Source organism: Trichechus manatus, unplaced genomic scaffold, assembly GCF_000243295.1.
Source record: "Trichechus manatus latirostris isolate Lorelei unplaced genomic scaffold, TriManLat1.0 scaffold00170, whole genome shotgun sequence".
Taxonomy (NCBI): domain Eukaryota; kingdom Metazoa; phylum Chordata; class Mammalia; order Sirenia; family Trichechidae; genus Trichechus; species Trichechus manatus.
The window spans coordinates 2,329,298-2,337,410 of NW_004444106.1; the positions used below are offsets into that span (position 1 = coordinate 2,329,298).

An 8,113-nucleotide genomic window follows, 5' to 3' on the forward strand; every position below is an offset into this window, starting at 1 on the left:
CCAGGCACTGTGCTAGGTCCTGGGAACACATAGGTAAGAAATGATCCTGACCTCACAGAGCCTGCAAGTCCATCAAACAATCAAATATATATATTAAACTTTGGTAGGGGTTATGTAAGAAATTACAAGATACTATGATATCCTTTGATAAAAACCTTTGTAGCTAAATGTTTGCCCATATCCTTAATACTTTCCTGGGGAGAATTCCCTGAAAGTGTGTTTTCTGGATCTAAAGATATGCCCATTTATATATATACTTAAATACAGGCATTTGGGAATTGGGAGGGGACACTGAAAACACACAAGGACCCTGGTTTATTAAATTAAGCTTCAGCTGAAGAATTGGGAACACTGCCAAAGTAAAAACTACATTTCCCAAGGGACAGCACGGCACGTCACAAAAGGAGGGACCACGCACGCGCACGGGGGTCCTCTCGCTGCGCCTCGGCTCATGAGAGAGGAAAGCGCGTGTAGGTCTTGACGTGCCACTAATCTTCGAACGCAAGTGCGTTACCTTCCGCGGGCTCTGAAAAGGAGTTCGAGGGACGCGCCTATTTCCCGCTGTCGCAATTTCCAGCGCGACGTGCCTGTTTCGTCCGTGACACGGTAGGTGGGATGGGTCGCCGTCTGGGACCTCCGGCGAACCGCGGGCGGGAAGAACTGGTATCCCTCTTCGCCCCGCCGAGGCTGTGCTGACAGCAATGCGCACGCGCCTTGTGTGGGGAGGGGCGGGGTCGGGGGGAGGTGCACTTGGCTCTTCTTTGGGTCTGCGCGTGCGCCCTGTTGCCCCCGGAGCAAGGGTGGGAAACGGTGGGTTTGGAGCTTCGCGAGGGCGCTGCGTGGCGCCCGGAAGAGGGGCGAAGTGTGGCCTGGAGGTAGGGTGTTCAGCCCAGATGTGAGAAATACTGAGGATGGGCTCCGAACTCCAGCAGTTTTTATAATTTTCTCAAAATATGGCCATCTTAACAATAATAACCTCATCCACTTTACAGATACCTCCAATTATTTCATTTGCGTGCTCCCCTTTGCAGCCGAAGTAATTGGTCTATACTCACTAGCACTTCTCCAGTCAGGCTTTGCCCCCCTGCTGTCCTACAGGGTTGCAGTGAGTTGAAATCGACTCTGTGGCAGCGGGTTTTTGACCCCACTGAAACAGCTCTTATCAAAGCCACCAGTGACCCCTGGTTAGCCAGATTCTGTATTAAGTTAGTTCTCAATACTGCAGCATTATTTGATGCAGTTGACTACTGCCCCTTCTTGAAACCCTTTCTTCGTTTGGCTTCTGGAACATTCTCTTAGCCTCGGCGCTCTCTGACCTCGATTCTCTCCTCTGCTGTGTTTGCCTCATTCACTACTGTATATCCTTCATGCCTGGCATAGAGTAGGTGCTTGATAAATATTACTGAAAGAATGAAGAGGGGAAGTACCTCTTCTCTACAAGTGGGAAATAAAGAATCCCTCTTAGACTGTGTTGGTAATGACTGATTTTTCTCTGTTTTCCTTAGACCGGGGGAGATGATGTTGAATAGCTCATCTTCAGAACTGTTACAGTATTCCTAAGACTGTTTTAAGGGGTTTCCAGGATTCTGTTCAGTTGAACAATCCATTTTGTCAGGCCCTGGGCTAGGTACTGGAATATAAAGATGAACAAAACTCCATTCTTCTGCTATAAGAGCTCAGGAGAGGTCTGGTGGGAGAGACAAGACCTTTCCAACAAACCTTATTTGGGATGGAGGTTGGAGGACTGGAATTGTTCAATGCAGCTTTTGTAGATAGGGTTAGTTGGATTGTTGGAGAGCTGCTGTCTAGGGTGTGAAGCAATATTTGGACGGTGTTAGTAAACCAGAGCATCCATTTTATGAATACCTGGCTCAACCACTAGACACCCTGTTCTTAGTGGGTAGAACCATGGGAGTCCATAGTTATTGCAACCATCTTTCTGGAGCTAGAAGTGGGAACATGTGGTAAGGCAAAGGCTTTATTTTTTTTCTTTCTGATTTTTAAATGTATGTGCAAAGATTCTTACAAAGCTTTTACAAATTAATCTCAGTTAAAATTTTGATGAATCATCCACATTGGAAAAAATACCTAAGTTATGTCACTTCAGGATTTGTGGTCACTGTATCTGTGGAGTAGAAGTTAGTTTGGTGAACACGAAACTAAAGGGAGTTGGGTGTTAAGGATACAGAGGAGTCTCTGAGTCCTTAAGTTCAGGTTCTAGAGCTTGGTTCTAGAATGGGTTTGCATCCAACCTTTGCCATTTATTAGTTGCTTGACCTTAGTAAAGTTTCTCTAATACTTAAGTTTCTACAAGTACTAAATTAATATTATCTACATAGCAGTGTTGGGAGGATTAAGTAGGCTAATTTACATAAAATTTACATATGATACTTAAAAAAAAAAACAAGGCCTTTACAGTCCAGTCTATTCCAACTCACAGCGACCCTATAGGACACAGTAGAACTGTGTCATAAGGTTTCCAAGGCTGTAAATCTTTATGGAAGCAGACTACCACATCTTTCTCCTGTGGAGTGGCTGGTGGATTTGAACCGCTGACCTTTCAGTTAGCAGCTGAGTGCTTTAACCACTGTGTCACCCTGGCTGCTTAGTAAGAATTAGCTGTCATTATTACCTTGATTTTCTTACTACTTTTGTTTCAGATGCCACAGTGGCCACCACCTTACTGGTGATACTTGCTGTAATCTATCAGTGTAATCATAAAAACCTAACAAGTAATTGACAGTTTACAGTAGACAAAATGCTTCTACTTCCGTGATCTCTTTTACTATTGAATATGCTGAAATTTTGACATAACTTGCAATTAGTTGGAAGAGCATAGATTTTTTAGAGTTTGCAGCTTTGCATTCCAATTCCAGCTCAACTGCCTGTATTTCCCAGCTGGACTGCCTAGCATAATTTAACCTCTCTAACTTCAGTTTTCCCCAGCTATAAAGAGGACATGCTGGTATCTAGCTATCTTATAGGATTGCAGTAAGATTTAAATGAGAGGCACTGTGTAAGCTCCAGTACAGAGGCATGGCAGGTACTAGGTATTAAAAAAAAAAAAGGCATTTTCACTTCTTTTTTTTTTAAACAGTTGATGAATGTGGATTCTCATTGATAGTGACTGGACTGAGAGCGGGAAATCTGAGTGTAGAGTTTTAGGTGCCTTTTCTCTTTTGACTCAGGACGAGGGCTCCGTGTTGTCACAAGCCTCATGGGATTAATTTTAGAGTGGTTTACGTATTGGATGTTTGGATTTGTTTATATGATGCCTTGGCTACTAGTAGACAGATGGTCACTTTGGAGCCAGAGAACAGTTTTAGGCTGGTGTTTAGCAATTAATATGTGCAGCCTTTGACCTAAGAATAACCTGTATCTTTTGTCCCTAAGAATAACCTCTTCAGACTCTGCCATTGAAAGTTCTTGTTATTGGTCAAGCCTATTACATGCGGGTAATAAGAAGCTAACCCAAACTAGCCTAACCAGAAAAGAGGTATTTATTGACTCTAACTAAAAAGTTAGGGGCATTGGTGGTAGAATTCTCACCTTCCACATGAGGCTAGGTTCGATTCCCAGCGAATGCACCTCATGCACAGTCACTACCTGTCTGTCAGGGGAGGCTTGTGTGTTGTTATGATGCTAAACAGGTTTCAGTGGAGCTTCCAGTCTAGGAAGAAAGGCCTGACAATCTGCTTCCAAAAATCAGCCTATGAAAACTGTATGGATCACAACAGTCCAGTCCACAACTGATCATGGGTATGGTGCAGGACTGGGCAACATTTTGTTCCATTCCATTGTACATAGGGTCTCCCCGAGTCAGGGTCCAACTTGACGTCAGCCAGCAACAGCTGAAGAGTCCTGGAGTACCAGCTGGAGGCATGGCTGTATCCAGAAACCTAAATTATGTCACCAGTATTTTCTGTCTTGCATCTCAGCTTTTTACCATGCTGGTTTTTCTCTCAGGCAGGCTTTCCACATTGGGGCCTCCAGCAGTTCCAGGTTCCTGTGCTACCCTGTTAACCAACTGAAAGAGGGTGCCTCTTTGCACATATCTCCAGCAAAAGAGATGAAATTGAGTTTGATTGGGCAGGCTTGGGTCACATATCTCTTTCTGAACCAGTCATGGTGGTAAGAGAAAATGTAATACTGGACAAATGAAATAAAGCCACAATGAAATACCACTTCACAATGACTAGGATGGCTAAAATTTTTTAAAAAATATATGACACCACCCTGTGTGGACAAGGATGTAGAGCAACTAGAACTTTCATACATTGTTGGCAGGAGTGTAAAATGATACAACTACACTGAAAAAAGATCTGGTCTGGCAGTTTCTTAGAAAATTAGATACACCTTGGACCTAGTTATTTGCTGTCAAGTTGATTCCGACTCATACCGACCCTATAGGACAGAGTAAAACTGCCCCATAGGGTTTCCAAGGAGTGGCTGGGAGATTTGAACTGCCAACCTTTTGGTTAGTGGCTGAGCTCTTAACCACTGTGCCACCAGGGCTCCCCTAGGTGTTCACTCCTAGGTAAATAGTCTTAGGTGTTTACTTAAAAGTGAGCATATGTCTGCAAAAAGACTAAAGGTAATAGCAGTTTTATTCATAATGGCCAATAATTGGAAACTGCCGAGATGCCATCAACAGAGTATGTTCATAATAGAATGCTACTTAGCAGTAAAAAGGAATGAATTATTGATACACACAACATGAATGAATCTCAAAAAGCATGCCAAGTGAAAGAATCCAGACACAAAAGAATATATATTGCTTAATTATATGAAGTTCTTAAATAGGTGTAACTAATCCATATTGAAAAATATCAGCAGTGGTTCCTTCTGTGGGTGGAATAGAAGATGTTGCCTTCTAAGTGACAGTGGGAAAAAAGAGAGTGCTAGGAGATAAAAAGATTAGGGCCCTGGACCTTGCCTCAGAATTAGTAAAATTCAGCAAATTTTCTTGCAGAAATGGTTTGAAACAGTTTTGTTTATAGCATGAGAATAGTGGTAGGATCAGCTGGGACTGCTGGACTCATAAAATGGCAACTTGGCCCTTAAGTTCAGTCTCTTCCCGGCTGAGAGATGCCAGGCCTTTCAGGTTCCAATCTCCAGTGCTTGCTTTACACCAGCAGGCTTTGGTGTTCTTGGAGTGGAGAGTCACAGAAACCTTTGCCTCTACTTAGGATATATTTTATGGGGGAAATTCAGGTCCATGACTGACTGGATCCTGAAGTAGTAGTAACTTGTAAAATCATAAAATGAGGTGGTTCTGCTCAAACAGGAGAGAACCCTTCAATGCCATGGTCTTCAGGTAGTCCATCATCTCAGGGTGACTCCTCCAGGCTTGGGATGCATCTGTGTTTTCTTTTCTTGTGCTTTAGACTGCTTTGCTCAACTTAACGCAGTTCTCGTCTCTCTTTCTGGCAGACTCCTGGCCCATATCTCCTACAGATGAGGAGGGCAACTAATATTCACTAAGTACATGTACTCTGCCAGGCAATGACTAAGATCTTACTTGCATATTTAATCTTCACAGTAACCTTTCCAAGTAGGTGTGCTGGTTTTTATTTTTTGAGCGTCAGAGAGGTTGAGTACTTACCCAAGGTCACAGCTGGTATATGGCTTTATAACAGCTTTACAGCTTTTCTGTCCCCATTCCTTCTCCTTGGAACACTCCTAAAATATGAATGTCAGTTCGTTTCTTTGATGGCTTTGTTGCAGGTTGTATACAGATAGTCCCTGACTTACAACAGGGTTCACTTCTGATGACTTGATTGTAAGGCAGTTCTGGCATAAGTCAAGTACCTTGTTTGTTTTTTTTTGTAGTTTTCCTCATTATTGCATTTTATTATCAATATCTTTATAAATCTGGTCTTTATTTGTCTTTAGGGGTTGGAAACATTACATATAAACTTACAGATATATTTTAACACATACATAAAAAAATACACAAATCATATAAGTTTACTCTGACAATGAAGAGTTGAATGATGTTGGCATTTTGTCAATTGTGCTAACAACTCCAGTTGTGAAAGGTTCTGGATCATCTGGATTATCCCTGGGAATGAGGATGGCTTTTCTAGTCAAAAAATTAGTGAGAATTGTCCATGTGGTCCTTTTCTTTTATTGTTCATATATTTAGCAGTAACATCTCAATGCTTTCCAAATCTGCCTGTTGATTTCAGCAAAGCAATCAGTATTTGTGTCCATATTTAGAAACAAACTCCAGCTAATCCTTTCAGTATAAAATTTTTGACTTCTCTCCTTCCTCTTCCTCATTCTTTCTTCTTTAGCATTTCTTTCCTCTTCAAAATGCATTAAGTCCTGATCTGTCAATTCTCCTTCTTCGTGATCCATGAGCTGTTCCATGTTGGTAATATCAGGTTCTAAATTCAGCATTTGCCTGAGTTACCTAGTGCTGCTGTAATAGAAATACCACAAGTAGATGGCTTTAACAAACAGAAACTTATTCTCCCACAATTCAGGAGGCTAGAAATGCAAATTTAGGGGGCCATCTCCAGGGGAAGGCTTTCTCTCTGTCCACTCTCGGGGAAGGTCCTTGTCATCAGTCTTCCCCTGGTCTAGGAGCTTCTCAGCGCAGGGACCCTGGGTCCAAAGGATGCGCTCCACTCCTGGCTCTTCTTGCTTGATGGTAGTGAGGTCCTTCTCCTCTCTGCTAGCTTCTCTTTTTTATCTCAAAAGAGATTGACTCAAAATACAACCTAATCCTGTAGATTGTGTCCTGCCTCATTAACATAGCTGCCTCTAATCCTGCCTCATTAATATCATAGAGATTAAGGTTTCCAACACATGGGATAATTATGTCAGATCACAAAATGGAGGACAACACACAATACTAGGAATTATGGCCTAGCCAAGTTGAGACACATTTTGTGGGAACACAATTCAACCTATAATGTTTCACCCTTTGGCCCCCCCAAAGTTCATGTCCTTGCCACATGTAAAACACATTCACTTCATCATGTTGTCCCCAAAGTCTTAAATCAACTCCAAGCCCAAAATCTCATCTACTGTAAAATCCTCTTCATCTGTACAAAGTACAGTGGTGGAACAGGCACAAGGTAGAAAATGGGAGAAATTGGAGGGAAAGAAGAGATAACGGGCTTCAAGCAAGTCCAAAGCCCAGCAGAACAATTTACATCATTCTCAAGGCTTGAAAATAATCTTCTGTTCTTTGAGACCATCTAGGCAATGGCCCTGCCTTCCAGACTTCGGGTGTTGGCCATGCTGTCTGGATTCTAGGTGGAGGTCCCTTGGCCCTGGGCTTTATCTCTGCCTTCCAGGCCCACTGGAATGGCAACTCTGTTCCCTTGGCTTTGGGTGGCCCCATTCTCCTAGTCCATCTGACTGGTGATCCCACCCCCTTGGCCCTGGTAAGCCCCTTTCTTCTGCCCCTTGGGCATGGCAGCCCCACCCCCTCAGCTTTGGGCAGTGGATCTGGTCCCATTCTACTGGCACTCGTGAATGGCAGCCCCACACTTCAGAATGGAGTTGGTGAAGATCTAACTCTGAAACCTAGGAGGCTGTGACCCCACCCTTTGAGACCCACCAGGCTGTGGTTCCACCCTTTCTGAGACTCTAGAGGTTGTGGCCCTACCCTTTGAGACTGAGGCAGCTTTGCTTCCTGTACTCCTTATCTCTTCAGCTTCTGCTTCCTGGTTCCTTGACCTCTTGCTTCCTTGGGTTGGGCCAGCCCAGTCTCTGCCCTGCTCTGGCTAGTGTCACAAAGCTCTTTAGCTCTACCAGTAAGTGCCCAGAGGCACCCCACTCTGTCAGGAAGCCTCTTGCCCAAAGGCACTCACTTCTTGCTCTGTGGGCCAGCTCCAGTGCCATCTTGCACTGGTCTCCTGGTTCTGCTGCTGCCATTTCTCTTTTGCTGCTTCTCACCATCTCTGGTTTACAGCTCTCTTCACTTCCTTCTGAGCCCTCATCAGAATTGCCTTTGATATCCATAATTCCAACAAAAGTCTCTTCAAGGCAATCTGGGCTTTTACTCTTAGGCGCCTTGAAACTCTTCCACCCTCAGGGCTGTGGGGACCATGGTCTCGGGGAACATCTAGCTCAATTGACATGACACAGCTTATAA

At 43.6% G+C, this 8,113-nt stretch overlaps 1 protein-coding gene across 4 annotated transcripts in view; it reads left to right on the forward strand.

Moving 5' to 3' along the window:
- The first annotated feature begins 304 nt into the window (after positions 1-304).
- The window catches only part of SGF29 (SAGA complex associated factor 29), a 42,493-nt gene continuing 34,684 nt past the window's right edge, over positions 305-8,113 (forward strand). For 2 of the 4 annotated variants that reach the window (XM_004386621.2, XM_023741021.1), the window contains exon 1: positions 305-606. The gene's annotated coding sequence lies outside the window, so the exon portion shown is untranslated. The remainder of the gene's footprint in view (positions 607-8,113) is intronic. The other 2 variants (XM_023741018.1, XM_023741019.1) reach the window with 1 other exon arrangement.